Raw genomic sequence first — 16,532 nt, forward strand, 5'->3', positions numbered from 1 at the left:
GAGTGTAATAAACAAGTCAACAGGAGGAGAAAATAAAACAGGAATATATATTGGGTGAATGATAGGGGAGGAACATTAGTCAGGGTGGTAAGAGAAAGCCTCTGAAGAAATGACATTTGACCTAAGACCTGACTGATGAGAAGGGGATGGCCATGCAAAGAGCTGGGGAAGAGTGTTCCAGGCAGAGGAAATAGCAGAGGCTCTGAGGCAGGACTGAGCTTGCTGTAATAGGAGGAACAGGAAAAAGGACAGTATGGCTGTAGTGCAGTGAACAAGGGGGACAGTGGTATCAGAGGAGGAGGAGAGAGATTTTTCTTGCCTGAGATCACAGAGCTCATCAGTGGTATTTACTCATTTAGACTACAAATACTGAGCACCAGCTCTGTGTCAGGCCTCATGCCAGGCTCTGGAGCTTCCAATGCCATAGATGACTGATGTTTGTGAGTGCTTTATAGTTTATGAAGCACCTTTAACATACATTATAACGTTTAATCCTCAGGGTGGTTCTCTTATGATAGATTCTTATTTGACGATAAAGACAGAGAGGTGAAGGTTTTTATCAGGGTCACACAGCTAGTTAGTGACAGAGCCCAGTCACTAGTGTGCTTGAACACACCAGTCTTCAGACTGCAAATCCATGTCTTTTTGCCAATACCAGATGACCAGCCTAAAAACCGATGACTATATGTTACTTATTTATCTTAAAGAAGATTTCTAGTTACTCATATTTGCATAGCATGAATTGTTCAGGTAGAAATACGAAGGGATAGAGGGCATTTTTGTCAAAGTCCCAGAACTCAAGCATATGTATTTTTTAAGCACAGTGGAGCAAATCTTGAGAATGGGATACTTAAGATGCTATACATTATTGGAAATAATAATAAATAATCCCCAGTTCCCCACTCCCAATCCAATTAGATGCTCAAAATAACTTCCATTTATTCTCCAATGAATGCTGTCACGATTTGTCCCCTGTGTCACTGAGGCAGAGTCCTGAGCTACAGCACTGAGTGTCTGAACAGCCCGTGTCACCATTTTTCTGCTTTGTGTAAATGCTTCTAATATTGGTCCAGGCCTGGACTCCTTATTGGGATCCAGCAGTGCAGGTGATGCCTTGTATTTGTGGGGCTTTTTTATTTCTTCCCTGTGGAAAATGAGAACCACTTCTCAACATGTTCTACTGTGTATTGTTGCTATGGGAGAAGAACAATCCCAGGGAAATGGCTTTGTGAAGGGACAGAAATTGGCCACAGTTCAGCAAACATTTCAGTTGAATAAACAGTGACTGTGTGTGTGTGTGTTCTTGGGCATGCAAACCCACACTACAGAGCTTTTTATTTGTTATTTATTTTTAAAATTTTATTTTATTTATTTTTTATATTCCTTTTTTTTTTTTTTTGGCTGTGTTGGGTCTTCGTTGCTATGCGCAGGCTTTTCTCTAGTTGCGATGAGCCGGGGCTGCTCTTCGTAGTGGTGCGCAGGCTTCTCATTGTGGTGGCTTCTCTTGTTGTTCTAGGCGCAGGCTTCAGTAGTTGCAGCACGTGGGCTCAGTAGTTGTGGCTTGTGGGTTCTAGAGCACAGGCTCAGTAATTGTGGCACACGGGTGTAGTTGCTCCTTGGCATGTGGGATCTTCGCAGACCAGGGCTCGAACCCGTGTCCCCTGCATTGGCAGGCGGATTCTTAACCATTGCGCCACCAGGCAAGTCCTACAGAGCTTTTTAGTAAAATATGGTTCCTACTCTCAGGGAGATTAAATTCTGGAGATGAAAGTATCTACTTATACATGATATCAGAGAGTATATGTTAACTGCTGTAATGGAAGTGACAAGTGTTTTGATTGTGCCCAGGACTTAATTTATAGAGGTGACTGAGTGATGACACAGGAGTTCAATGCCATTGAAAGTTTTATTATGTGCAGTTCCCAAGAGGCCCATGCAGGGCCATATGGGGAAGCACCAAGGTTGGTCAGGAGGCAGAAGGTGTGAGGGGAGAGCATTGCCCAGAGCCTTTATTGTGGTTTCCCCAGGAAGGAATGGGTGAGGCAAGGTAAGAGGTTGGGTTGACTAGTTTGAATAATTTCAACAGGGCTCTGGGCCATAGGAGTGGTCCCTGGTTTTCTGGTACCTGGCCCTAGGGTGATTTAGGGTAGTGAGAATATTGGTTTGGTGTATGAGAGTCCATAAAGGAGGTGGTTAGGGATACTGGTTTGGATTGGTTGGTTTGCATATGAAAGGTGTGCTTGAAGGCAGGTGGCTTTCTATCTCTAGGAATTAGCAAACCCTGAGAGGGGCAGTTCCCTCCTGGTCTGCAAGGTCCCAAGATGTCAAAGCATCATAAAATAAAACAGAAAATTAAAACAAAACAAAACAAAACATGAGTAATACAACAACCAAGGCTAGTGTGCATAGGGTGGGACAAAGAAGCCACAGTTGTGGGGATCATGATGGTTTCTGGGTTACCCCATATGATGCTTTCTACTTCTCAGCTCTGCGAACACATCTCCAGCTGTTACAAGTGGCCATAGATTAGGTTTTACTAACAGGATATGAACAAGTGTTATTCGATTCGAACCTGAGATTAATCCAAAACAGTATGGGTGCTCCTGAGGGAAATTGTGGAAAACAGTTGCCTGTAGAAAACGACTTGCCTTCACTCTGCGGGGGTACATCTTTGCTACAATTCTAGTCTATTTCTCAGGCTAGGTCATTTTTATTACAGTGTCTTCAGGGCTGCATACAGGGAAGCAGTGTCTTCAGGGGATGCCAAGTTTTAATAAAGTGACTTTCCAAGGACAGATTGAGGATATAGTGGAGTTTGCTGATCATAGATTGGGATTTCCAGAGGATTTTGAGAGGAGGAGGATTAGACTGGATTCAAGTAGAGCTTCCCAACTTTTTCCATGTAATAGCCCACTTAAAAAATGAGCATATCTGTATGGCAAGTTAGGGTAAACAGATAAGACTGCTTCTTCTCATCACTCTAGTGGCAGTCTAGGGATTTCAACCATTTTAGGCCCTGCCAAGTTGCCTTGGGGAAGAAGGGGTGAATATTCAGAGCCATATGAGATGCAACGGATGGCTATGATGTTCTGGACCCGGATGATGTCTGAGGCAAGCAGGATGGGGATTAACCCCAATAATCTCTGAGAAAAAAAACAGGCAGTCAGTTAAAGCCATGAGGTACTCAGCTTGACATCAACTGCTCCATTCTGCACCCATGACCTATGTGACCGTAGGTAAATTATTTCACATTTGTGACTCTGCTTCTTCATCTGTAAATGAGAAAATGATACCCATCTTAAATGGTGGTTGTGAAGATTAACGAAAACAATCTCCATAAACTACTTAGCACTTTGCCTGGCACATAATAAATGGTAGTTGCTACCAGTTTATTCTGAAAGCTACATTTTCCTGGTAATTTAACAAATTGATACTACGTTTTAGTCTCCATCTTGGTGAAGACCCTATCACCTAAATCCTGCTTTTTAAAAAAAAATTTATTTATGTTGTTTTTTTAGTTTTGTCTGTTTATTTTTGTCTATTTATTGGATCTTCGTTGCTGCATGCGGGCTTTCTCTAATTGCGGTGAGTGGGGGCTACTCTTTGTTGCAATGTGCGAGCTTCTCATTGCGGTGGCCTTTCTTTGTCGCGGAGCACGAGCTTGTGGCTCGCAGGCTCTAGAGTGCAGTCTCGGTAGTTTTGGTGCATGGGCTTAGTTGCTCTGCGGCTTGTGGGATCTTCTCAGACCAGGGCTCAAACCCGTGTCCCCTGCATTGGCAGGCGGATTCTTAACCACACTGCACCACCAGGGAAGCCCCCTAAATCCTGCTTTTTTAGAACCAGTTTTAGATCCCACAATTCCTAGAACCAGGTTCAGTTAATAGTCTGTGCATTTGATTATGGATCAGAGTGATGTAGTCTAGTTCAATGTATCTAAGGAAATCTAGAGTGGCCTAAAATGATCGATGAAGTTCCACCATCTCTGCTGAAGAATTGCCAAGAAATCTGTATAGATATTGAACTGGCATAGTAGTTTAAGTCACATGAAATCAACAGGATTTACTTAGGACCTACTACATTTTGTGCCAGTGTCTTAATCCATTTGGGCTGCTATAACAAAATACCATAGATTGAGTAGATTAAATAACAAACATTTGTTTCTCATAGTTCTGGAGGCTGGAACGTCCCAGATTGAAGTGCTGGCAGCTCTGGTGTCTGGTGGGGACCTTTTTCCTGGTTCATAGATAGCCATCTCCCTCCGTCCTCACACGTTAGAGAGGGTGAGGGAGCTCTCTTAGGGTCTCTTTTATAAGGGCACTAATCCCATGAATGAGGGTATCACCCTCATCACCTATTCACCTCCCAAAGGGCCCACCTCTTTTTTTTTTTTTTTCACGGTACACGGGCGTCTCACTGTTGTGGCCTCTCCCGTTGCGGAGCACAGGCTCCGGACGCGCAGGCTCAGCGGCCATGGCTCACGGGCCCAGCTGCTCTGTGGCATGTGGGATCCTCCCGGACCGGGTCATGAACCCGTGTCCGCTGCATCGGCAGGCGGACTCTCAACCACTGCACCACCAGGGAAGCCCAGGCCCACCTCTTAATACCATCACAGTGGGGTTTAGGATTTCAGCATCTTAATTTTGGGAGGACACAAGCAGTCTGTTTCAGCCAGGCGTTGTACTATACTCCCTCACCTACAGTACTTTAATGACTCCCCATCGCTTGCAGGACAAAGTTAAAATGTCCCAGTGTGGTGTAAGAGGCCCATTATAGCCTGACTCTTTCCCTCTACACTTCCTTCTTCTGATATTTTCCCAAGTGCCTTGTGCTCCACCCATATTGAAAGGACCTCAGCGCTGTGGTTTGTTCCCCGACTGGGGCATCTTTTCATACCTCTTTACCTTTACCTTTAATGCCCTTCCACCACATTACCTTGTCCATTTGACATACTTCTTGAAGTTTCACCTCAAATATCAGCCGCAGTATTACTTACTATGCAGAAAAAAGTTGATAAAGCAGGACTGAGAGTGCTATCCTTTGAAAGTCCTGCTTTCAAGGTTGGCCTTTGGCTAGCATCTGGGAATTTGGATTTCAGGAGGGTTCCTAACTACCCTAACATATAGGAGTGGATCACTGAGCCTAAATTGTGCTAGCAACATGGTTTATGCTAAACACCTTCTTTCCTTATGGGAGCCTGAAATTTTGGTACATGGTAGGCAGAGAGTGCCTACACGACTAACCCCTGATAAAAACCCTGGATTTCTAGGCTCTGGCAAATTTCCCTGGTAGACAACACTTCACAAGTGGTATTATAGTCATGCTGGAGGAATTAATTGTATCCTGTGTGACTCCACTGGGAAGGGACTCTTGGATGCTTGTGCCTGGTTTCCTTTGGACTTTGCCCCATGCCCCTTTTCCCTTCGCTGATTTTTATTTGTATCTTTTGGCTATAATATATCATAGCTGTGAGTGCAATTATACTCTGAGTCCTGTGAGACCTTCTAGTGAATCACTGAACCTGGGGACCCCTGACACACCTACTAGATGAAATTCTCCTTAACTTCTCCTCTCTTCTAGGAAGAAGTAAACAACTCATTTCTCCATGCTTCTATCACCCTTTCTACTGCTTTTTCCTTATTTAAAAAATATTTTAAGTTCATATTTAATACATATAAAACATTACATATAAATTATAAAGAATGAAAATATGATGAACACTCATGAAGTCATCATCCAATCTGAGTTAGAACATTATCTATTACCCCATCTCTTCCTAACCATTATTTTGAATTTTGTATTTATAATTTCCTTGCTTTAAAAAAATTATAGGGACTTCCCTGGTGGTCCAATGGGTAAGACTCTGTGCTCCCAATACAGGGGCCCGGATTTGATCCCTGGTCGGGGAACTAGATCCCGCCTGCATGCCGCAATGAAGAGTCTGCGTGCCGCAACGAAGATCCCGCCTGCTGCAACTAAGACCTGGCGCAGCCAAAAATAAATAAATAAATAATTAAAAAAATTACTTATATGCCTAAACAACATATTGTTTAATTTTGTTTGTGTTTTTTTTTTTTTTTTTTTCGGTACGCGGTCCTCTCACTGTTGTGGCCTCTCCCGTTGCGGAGCACAGGCTCTGGACACGCAGGCTCAGTGGCCATGGCTCACGGGTCCAGCCGCTCCACGGCATGTGGGATCTTCCCGGACCGGGGCACGAACCCGTGTCCCCTGCATCGGCAGGCGGACTCTCAACCACTGCACCACCAGGGAAGCCCCCTAATTTTGTTTGTGTTTGAGCTTCATAAGCATGGTATCATACTGTTTGTATTTTTTTCTGTGATTTTCCTTTTTCATTCAACACTAAGTTTCTAAGATCTATGTTGTTGCAAGCAAGTATGGTTCATTCATTTTCACTGTGGGTTAATATTTTACTGTGTGGATATACGATAATTGCCTTATCTTTTCTACTATTGATGGACATTTGAGATGTTTCCAGTTTTTGCTATAGTGAGCAGAGCTACTATTAACATTCTTATAATTATCTCCTGGGGCACTTGGGCAGGAGCTTCTTAGGGTTCACACCTAGGAGTTGAATTGTCAGGTGGTAGGGTATGTGAATGTTATACTTTATAAGCTAATGCCAAATTGTTTTCTAAAGTGGTTGTATCAATTTATATTCTCATCAGCAAACTGTAAGAGTTTCCATTGATTTTCATTCTCTCCAGCACTTGGTACTGTCCGACTTCTTTAGCTTTTGCCAACCTAGTTGGTGTAAATGGTATTAGAAGTATGTTACACCTTCTCATTCTATCCTTCATTTTGCCCTACTTTTTAAATTCATTAAACATTTATTAAGCATCCTCCATGAAGTAGATATTTTTTAGGTACTAGGGAATTTAATGTCTTTTTTTTTATATGCTTTTTTTTCTTTGTCCACATCACGTGGCTTGTGGGACCTTAGTTCTCTGACCAGGGATCGAACCCAGGCCCCCTTCATTGGGAGCTTGGAGTGTTACCCACTGGACCACCAGGGAAGTCTCCTCTCTTGCTTTCTTTAATTTCTTATTTAATTTATTGTGATCAGAGAACATACTGTATAAGACTTCAGTCTTTTGAAGACCGTTGAGATTTGTTTTACGGCCCAGCATGTGGTCGAGTTGGTGAACATTTCATTTGTATTTGAAAAGAATGCGTATTTTGCAGTTGATGGGTATAGTGTTATATAAATATTCAGTTATGTCAATGTAATTGATAGTGTATTCAGATCTTCTATATCCTGAGTTTTGACTAGTTCTATCAATTACTGAGGGGCGTGTGTGTGTGTTCAAGTCACTAACAGTGACTGTGGATTTGTCTACTTTTCTTTTTTTAATAAATTTATTTATTTTATTTATTTGTATTTGGCTGTGATGGGTCTTCGCAGCTGCGCGGTCTTTCTCTAGTTGCGGCGTGCGGGGGCCACTCCTCCCTGTGGTGCACGGTCTTCTTATTGCAGTGACCTCTCCCGTTGCAGAGCATGTGCTCTAGACACACGAGCTTCAGTAGTTGTGGCACGTGGGCTCAGTAGTTGTGGCTCACAGGCTCCAGAGTGCAGGCTCAGTAGTTGTGGTGCACAGGCTTAGCCGCTTTGCGGCATGTGGAATCCTCCCGGACCAGGGCTCGAACCCTTGTCCCCTGCATTGGCAAACGGACTCCCAACCACTGTGCCACCAGGGAAGCCCTACTTTTCTTTTTGGTTCTGTTATTTTTTGCTTCTTATATTTCATTTTATTAAAAATTAATTATTTCTTATTTTTGGCTGCGTTGGGTCTTAGTTGTGGCGGGTGGGCTCCAGGGTGCGTGGGCTCTGTAGTTGTGGCATGCGGGCTCCAGAGTGCATGGGCTCTGTGGTTTATGGCACATGGGCTCTCTAGTTGAGGTGCGTGGGCTTAGTTGCCCTGTGGCATGTGGGATCTTAGTTCCCTGACCAGGGATTGAACCTGCGTCCCCTGCATTGGAAGGCGGATTCTTTACCACTGGACCACCAGGGAAGTCCCTTGCTTCTTATATTTAATTTCTAAATATACTAATAGGAAAGTCATATTTTTCAGCCAAACACTTTTATCAGTGTGTAATGCCTCTCCTTATCTCTAGTAATACTTCTTATGTTAAAGTCTGTTTTGTCTGATATTAATTTAGCTAAGCCAGCTCTCTTTTGTTTGTATTTGTATGGCACCTATTTTTTCATCCTGTTCTTTTAACCTTGATGACCTTATATTTAAAGTGTGTCACTTGTAAATAGCATATAGTTGGATTTTTAAAATCCTGACAATCTTTGTTTTTTATTTAGTGTTTTAGTTCATTTCGATTTAATTTAATTACTGATACAGTGTGTTTATTTCTACCATTTTGCTATTTATTTTGTTTGTTCTTTCTGTTCTTTGTTCCTTCATTCCATTTTTTTACCTTCTTTTGTATTGAACAATGATTTTTTATCATTCTACTTTTTATTTTTTTATTATTATTTAACTATTTAGATATTTGATTATTATTTGATAACTCTTTTAGTGGTTACTCTAGGGATTATACTATGCATTCTTAACTCATTACAATCTATCCTAAATTAGTATTTTTCACACTTCCTGAACAATGCTAGAAACTTAAAATAGTTTAACTCTAACACTTTGTGCTTTCTGTGCTATTGTTGCTATATGTTTTATTTCAGTGTATATTTTAAATTCCTTAAGACATTATTTTCTTTGTTGTTTTAAACTGTCAATATTCATTTCCAATATTCATTTGTATTTACCTATGTAGTCACCCTTACAGGGGTTCTTCATTCTATTTTGCAGTTCCATGTCTCCATCTGGCTTATTTTCCTTCAGACTAAAGAATTTCATTTAGTATTTCTTACAGTGCAGGTCTGCTCGTGATGAATTCTTTCAGTTTTTTAACATTTTTAAAAAATTTAACTTGAAGTATGGGTGATTTACAATATTAGTTTTAGGTGAACAGCCTGGTGATTCAGTATTTTTATAGATTATACTCCACTTAAAGTTATTACAACATAATGGCTATAATTCCCTGTGCTGTACAATATATCTTTCTTGCTTATCCATTTTATACATAATAGTTTGTATTTCTTAATCACATATCCCTACCTTGCCCCGCCTCACTTCCCTCTGTCCAGTGGTATCCACTAATTTGTTTTCTATATCTGTGAGTCTGTTTCTGTTTTGCTATATACATTTATTTGTTTTATTTTTTAGATTCCACTTATAAGTGATGACATACAGTATTTGTCTTTCTCTGTCTGACTTATTTCCCTAAACATAATACTCTCTAGGTGTATCCATGTTGTTGCAAATGGGAATTCACTCAACTTTTATTGTCAGAAAATGTCCTCTTTTGCTTTTATTAATTATTTTTCATTCTGGTAAAGTATACAGACCATAAAGTTTACTATTTTAATCATTTTTAAGTGTACGGCTCAGTGGCATTAAGCACACTCATGTTGTATACAACCATTACCACTATCCATCTCCAGAACTTTTTCATTATCCCAAACTGAAACTCTGTACCCATTTACCTCTCCATTATCCCCTACTCTCAGCCCTTGGTAATCACTATTCTACTTTCTGTATTTATGAATTTGAGTATTCTACGTATTTCATATAGGTAGAATCATAGAATATCTGTTCTTCTGTGTTTGGCTTATTGAACTTAGCATAATTTTTTTTTGTTTTGTTTTTTTATTTTGGCTTCATCAGGTCCTAGTTGCAGCATGCGGGATCTTCGTTGCAGTATGAGGGTTCTTTCCTTGCTGCGCGTGGGCTTCTCTCTTGTTGTGGCACGAGGGCTTCAGAGCACATGGGCTCAGCAGTTGTGGTGCATCCCACAGCATGTGAGATCTTAGTTCCTGCCAGGGATCGAACCCATGTCCCCTGCATTTGAAGGCAGATTCTTTTTTTATTTTATTTTTTATAATTGCTTTACAATGGTGTGTTAGTTTCTGCTTTACAACAAAATGAATCAGTATATATATACATATGTTCCCATATCTCTTCCCTCTTGCGTCTCCCTCCCTCCCACCCTCCCTATCCCACCCCTCCAGGCGGTCACAAAGCACCGAGCTGATCTCCCTGTACTATGCGGCTGCTTCCCACTAGCTATCTACCTTACGTTTGGTAGTGTATATATGTCCATGCCTCTCTCTCGCTTTGTCACAGCTTACCCTTCCCCCCACCATATCCTCAAGTCCATTCTCTAGTAGGTCTGTGTCTTTATTTCTGTCTTACCCCTAGGTTCTTCATGACATTTTTTTCATTAAATTCCATATATATGTGTTAGCATACGGTATTTGTCTCTCTCTTTCTGACTGACTTACTCTGTATGACAGACTCTAGGTCTCTCCACCTCATTACAAATAGCTCAATTTCGTTTCTTTTTATTGCTGAGTAATATTCCATTGTATATATGTGCCACATCTTCTTTATCCATTCATCCAATGATGGTTGTTTCCATCTCCGGGCTATTGTAAATAGAGCTGCAATGAACATTTTGGTACATGACTCTTTTTGAATTATGGTTTTCTCAGGGTATATGCCCAGTAGTGGAATTGCTGGGTCATATAGTAGTTCAATTTGTAGTTTTTTAAGGAACCTCCATACTGTTCTCCACAGTGGCTGTATCAATTCACATTCCCACCAACAGTGCAAGAGGGTTCCTTTTTCTCCACACCCTCTCCAGCATTTATTGTTTCTAGATTTTTTGATGATGGCCATTCTGACTGGTGTGAGATGATGTCTCATTGTAGTTTTGATTTGCATTTCTCTAATGATTAGTGATGTTGAGCATTCTTTCATGTGTTTGTTGGCAGTCTGTATATCTTCTTTTGAGAAATGTCTATTTAGGTCTTCTGCCCATTTTTGGATTGGGTTGTTTTTTTTTCTGTTATTAAGCTGCATGAGCTGCTTATAAATTTTGGAGATTAATCCTTTGTCAGTTGCTTCATTTGCAAATATTTTCTCCCATTCTGAGGGTTGTCTTTTGGTCTTGTTTATGGTTTCCTTTGCTGTGCAAAAGCTTTGAAGTTTCATTAGGTCCCATTTGTTTATTTTTGTTTTTATTTCCATTTCTGTAGGAGGTGGGTCAAAAAGGATCTTGCTGTGATTTATGTCATAGAGTGACCTGCCTATGTTGTCCTCTAAGAGTTTGATAGTTTCTGGCCTTACATTTAGGTCTTTAATCCATTTTGAGCTTATTTTTGTGTATGGTGTTAGGGAGTGATCTAATCTCATACTTTTACATGTACCTGTCCTGTTTTCCCAGCACCACTTATTGAAGAGGCTGTCCTTTCTCCACTGTACATTCCTGCCTCCTTTATCAAAGATAAGGTGACCATATGTGCGTGGCGTTATCTCTGGGCTTTCTATCCTGTTCCATTGATCTATCTTTCTGTTTTTGTGCCAGTACCATACTGTCTTGATTACTGTAGCTTTGTAGTATAGTCTGAAGTCAGGGAGCCTAATTCCTCCAGCTCCATTTTTCGTTCTCATGATTGCTTTGGCTATTCGGGGTCTTTTGTGTTTCCATACAAATTGTGAAAATTTTTGTTCTAGTTCTGTGAAAAATGCCAGTGGTAGTTTGATAGGGATTGCATTGAATCTGTAGATTGCTTTGGGTAGTAGAGTCATTTTCACAATGTTGATTCTTCCAATCCAAGAACATGGTATATCTCTCCATCTATTTGTATCATCTTTAATTTCTTTCATCAGTGTCTTATAATTTTCTGCATACAGGTCTTTTGTCTCCTTAGGTAGGTTTATTCCTAGATATTTTATTCTTTTTGTTGCAATGGTAAATGGGAGTGTTTTCTTGATTTCACTTTCAGATTTTTCATCCTTAGTGTATAGGAATGCCAGAGATTTCTGTGCATTAATTTTGTATCCTGCTACTTTACCAAATTCATTGATTAGCTCTAGTAGTTTTCTGGTAGCATCTTTAGGATTCTCTATGTATAGTATCATGTCATCTGCAAACAGGGACAACTTTACCTCTTCTTTTCTGATTTGGATTCCTTTTATTTCCTTTTCTTCTCTTATTGCTGTGGCTAAAACTTCCAAAACTATGTTGAATAAGAGTGATGAGAGTGGGCAACCTTGTCTTGTTCCTGAGCTTAGTGGAAATGCTTTCAGTTTTTCACCATTGAGGACAATGTTGGCTGTGGGTTTGTCATATATGGCCTTTATTATGTTGAGGAAAGTTCCCTCTATGCCTACTTTCTGCAGGGTTTTTATCATAAATGGGTGTTGAATTTTGTCAAAAGCTTTCTCTGCATCTATTGAGATGATCATATGGTTTTTCTCCTTCTATTTGTCAATATGGTGTATCATGTTGATTGATTTGCATATATTGGAGAATCCTTGCATTCCTGGAATAAACCTCACTTGATCATGGTGTATGATCTTTTAATGTGCTGTTGGATTGTTTGCTAGTATTTTGTTGAGGATTTTTGCATGTATGTTCATCAGTGATATTGGCCTGTAGTTTTCTTTCTTTGCGACATCCTTGTCTGCTTTTGGTATCAGGGTGATGGTGGCCTCGTAGAATGAGTTTGGGAGTGTTCCTCCCTCTGCTATATTTTGGAAGAGTTTGAGAAGGATAGGTGTTAGCTCTTCTCTAAATGTTTGATAGAATTCGCCTGTGAAGCCATCTGGTCCTGGGCTTTTGTTTGTTGGAAGATTTTTAATCACAGTTTCCATTTCAGTGCTTGTGATTGGTCTGTTCATATTTTCTATTTCTTCCTGATTCAGTCTTGGCAGGTTGTGCATTTCTAAGAATTTGTCCATTTCTTCCAAGTTGTCCATTTTATTGGCATAAAGTTGCTTGTAGTAATCTCTCATGATCTTTTGTATTTCTGAAGTGTCAGTTGTTACTTCTCCTTTTTCATTTCTAATTCTATTGATTTGAGTCTTCTCCCTTTTTTTCTTGATGAGTCTGGCTAATGGTTTATCAATTTTGTTGATCTTCTCAAAGAACCAGCTTTTAGTTTTATTGATCTTTCCTATCGTTTCCTTCATTTCTTTTTCATTTATTTCTGATCTGATTTTTATGATTTCTTTCCTTCTGCTAACTTTGGGGTTTTTTTGTTCTTCTTTCTCTAATTGCTTTAGGTGCAAGTTTAGGTTGTTTATTCGAGATGTTTCGTGTTTCTTAAGGTAGGATTGTATTGCTATAAGCTTCCCTCTTAGAACTGCTTTTTCTGCATCCCATAGGTTTTGGGTCATCGTGTCTCCATTGTCATTTGTTTCTAGGTATTTTTTTAATTTCCTCTTTGATTTCCTCAGTGATCACTTCGTTATTAAGTAGTGTGTTGTTTAGCCTCCATGTGTTTGTATTTTTTACAGATCTCTTCCTGTAATTGGTATCTAGTCTCATAGCGTTGTGGTTGGAAGAGATACTTGATACAATTTCAATTTTCTTAAATTTACCAAGGCTTGATTTGTGACCCAAGATATGATCTATCCTAGAGAATGTTCCATGAGCACTAGAGAAAAATGTGTATTCTGTTGTTTTGGGATGGAATGTCCTATAAATATCAAGTAAGTCCATCTTGTTTAATGTATCATTTAAAGCTTGTGTTTCCTTATTTGTTTTCATTTTGGATGATCTGTCCATTGGTGAAAGTGGGGTGTTAAAGTCCCCTACTATGAATGTGTTACTGTCAATTTCCCCTTTTATGGCTGTTAGTATTTGCCTTATGTATTGAGGTGCTCTTATGTTGGGTGCATAAATATTTACAATTGTTATATCTTCTTCTTGGATCGATCCCTTGATCATTATGTAGTGTCCTTCTTTGTCTCTTCTAATAGTCTTTATTTGAAAGTCTATTTTGTCTGATATGAGAATTGCTACTCCAGCTTTCTTTTGGTTTCCATTTGCATGAAATATCTTTTTCCATCCCCTTACCTTCAGTTTGTATGTGTCTCTAGGTCTGAAGTGGGTCTCTTGTAGACAGCATATATATGGGTCTTGTTTTTGTATCCATTCAGCCAATCTGTGTCTTTTGGTGGGAGCATTTAGTCCATTTACATTTAAGGTAATTATCGATATGTATGTTCCTATTCCCATTTTCTTAATTGTTTTGGGTTCGTTATTGTAGGTCTTTTCCTTCTCTTGTGTTTCTTGCCTAGAGAAGTTCCTTTAGCAGTTCTTGTAGAGCTGGTTTGGTGGTACTGAATTCTGTCAGCTTTTGCTTGTCTGTAAAGGTTTTAATTTCTCCATCAAATCTGAATGAGATTCTTGCTGTGTAGAGTAATCTTGGTTGCAGGTTTTTCTCCTTCATCACTTTAAATGTGTCCTGCCAGTCCCTTCTGGCTTGCAGAGTTTCTGCTGAAAGATCAGCTGTTTACCTTATGGGGATTCCCTTGTGTGTTATTTGTTGTTTTTTCCTTGCTGCTTTTAATATCTTTTCTTTGTATTTAATTTTTGACAGTTTGATTAATATGTGTCTTGGCGTATTTCTCCTTGGATTTATCCTGTATGGGACTCTCTGTGCTTCCTGGACTTGATTAACTATTTCCTTTCCCATATCAGGGAAGTTTTCAACTATAATCTCTTCAAATTTTTTCTCAGTCTCTTTCTTTTTCTCTTCTTCTTCTGGAACCCCTATAATTCGAATGTTGGTGCGTTTAATGTTGTCCCAGAGGTCTCTGAGACTGTCCTCAGTTCTTTTCATTCTTTTTTCTTTATTCTGCTCTGCAGTAGTTATTTCCACTATTTTATCTTCCAGGTCACTTATCCGTTCTTCTGCCTCAGTTATTCTGCTATTGATCCCATCTAGAGTATTTTTCATTTCATTTATTGTGTTGTTCATCGTTGCTTGTTTCATCTTTAGTTCTTCTAGGTCCTTGTTAAATGTTTCTTGCATTTTGTCTATGCTATTTCCAAGATTTTGGATCATCTTTACTGTGATTATTCTGAATTCTTTTTCAGGTAGACTGCCTATTTCCTCTTCATTTGTTAGGTCTGGTGGGTTTTTATCTTGCTCCTTCATCTTTTGTGTGTTTTTCTGTCTTCTCATTTTGCTTATCTTACTGTATTTGGGGTCTCCTTTTTGCAGGCTGCAGGTTCGTAGTTCCTGTTGTTTTTGGTGTCTGTCCCCAGTGGCTAAGGTTGGTTCAGTGGGTTGTGTAGGCTTCCTGGTGGAGGGGAGTAGTGCCTGTGTTCTGGTGGATGAGGCTGGATCTTTTCTTTCTGGTGGACAGGTCCACATCTGGTGGTGTGTTTTGGGGTGTCTGTAGACTTATTATGATTTTGGGCAGCCTCTCTGCTAATGGGTGGGGTTGTGTGCCTGTCTTGCTAGTTGTTTGGCATAGGATGACCAGCACTGTATCTTGCTGGTTGTTGAGTGAAGCTGGGTGCTGGTGTTGAGATGGAGATATCTGGGAGATTTTCACCGTTTGATATTATTTGCAGCTGGGAGGTCTCTTGTGGACCAGTGTCCTGAAGTTGGCTCTCCCACCTCAGAGGCACAGCCCTGACTCCTGGCTGCAGCACCAAGAGCCTTTCATCCACACGGCTCAGGATAAAATGTAGAAAAAGAAGAAAGAAAGAAAGAAAGAAAGAAAGGGAGGAAGGAGGAAAGAAAGAAAGAAGGTAAAGTAAAATAAAGTAAGATAAAATGTAATAAAGTTATTAAAATAAAAAATAATTATTAAGAGAAAAAAACAGAAAACAAAAAATGGACGGATAGAACCCTAGGACAAACGGTGGAAGCAAAGCTATACAGACAAAATCTCACACAGAAGCATACACACACACTCACAAAAAGAGGAAAAGGGGAAAAAATCATAAATCTTGCTCTCAAAGTCCACTTCCTCAATTTGGGATGATTCGTTGTCTAAATGAGGGAAGGAAGGAAATAAAGAACGAAGATAAAGTAAAATAAAATAAAGTTATTAAAATAAAAAGTAATTATTAAGAAAAAAATTAAAAAAACAAAAAAGAAACGGACGGATAGAACCCTCGGACAAATGGTGGAAGCAAAGCTATACAGACAACATATCACACAGAAGCATACACATACACACTCACAAAAAGAGGAAAAGGGGAAAAAATCATAAATCTTGCTTTCAAAGTCCACCTCCTTATTTTGGGATGATTCGTTGCCTATTCATGTATTCCACAGGTGCAGGGTACATAAAGTTGATTGTGGAACTTTAATCCGCTGCTTCTGAGGCTGCTGGGAGAGATTTCCCTTTCTCTTCTTTGTTCGCACAGTGCCCAGGAGCTCAGCTTTGGATTTGGCCCAGCCTCTGCGTGTAGGTCGCTGGAGGGCGTCTGTTCTTCGCTCAGACAGGACGGGGTTAAAGGAGCCGCTGATTCGGGGGCTCTGGCTCACTCAGGCCGGGGGGAGGGAGGGGCACGGAGTGCGGGGCGAGCCTGTGGCGGCAGAGGCCGGCGTGACGTTGCACCAGCCTGAGGCGGGCCGTGCGTTCTCCTGGGGGAATTGTCCCTGGATTACGGGACCCTGGCAGTGGTGGGCCGCACAG

The 16,532-nt window shown here is 40.3% G+C and overlaps 1 protein-coding gene across 1 annotated transcript in view; it reads left to right on the plus strand.

Moving 5' to 3' along the window:
* The window catches only part of UIMC1 (ubiquitin interaction motif containing 1), a 190,131-nt gene that overhangs the window by 1,659 nt on the left and 171,940 nt on the right, over positions 1–16,532 (plus strand). The gene's annotated exons all lie outside the window — the stretch shown is intronic.

Source organism: Pseudorca crassidens, chromosome 3, assembly GCF_039906515.1.
Source record: "Pseudorca crassidens isolate mPseCra1 chromosome 3, mPseCra1.hap1, whole genome shotgun sequence".
Lineage (NCBI taxonomy): Eukaryota > Metazoa > Chordata > Mammalia > Artiodactyla > Delphinidae > Pseudorca > Pseudorca crassidens.